Raw genomic sequence first — 229 nt, 5'->3', positions numbered from 1 at the left:
TGAGAAAGTGGGGGGGGTGGGGGATATAGGTCAATTATGGTTACAACAAGATTACGCTTTTGTTTGCCTTATCTATCATTTTGGAAACATTCAAGATGTTTACTTATAATATAATTTCCCCTGGCCCTGACCCGTGCTATCGGTTTGGAGCTTGTTTTTTTTTTTTTAAAGAATCCTTCCTTTCTAAACGGCGTTTACATAGAAGCAGCAATTTTCTCTGACTGATAGG

This window comes from Aplysia californica, unplaced genomic scaffold, assembly GCF_000002075.1.
Source record: "Aplysia californica isolate F4 #8 unplaced genomic scaffold, AplCal3.0 scaffold00034, whole genome shotgun sequence".
NCBI classification, from domain to species: Eukaryota; Metazoa; Mollusca; class Gastropoda; order Aplysiida; family Aplysiidae; genus Aplysia; species Aplysia californica.
The sequence above is the reverse complement of the archived record's forward strand: the minus strand, read 5'-3'. Positions refer to the sequence as shown.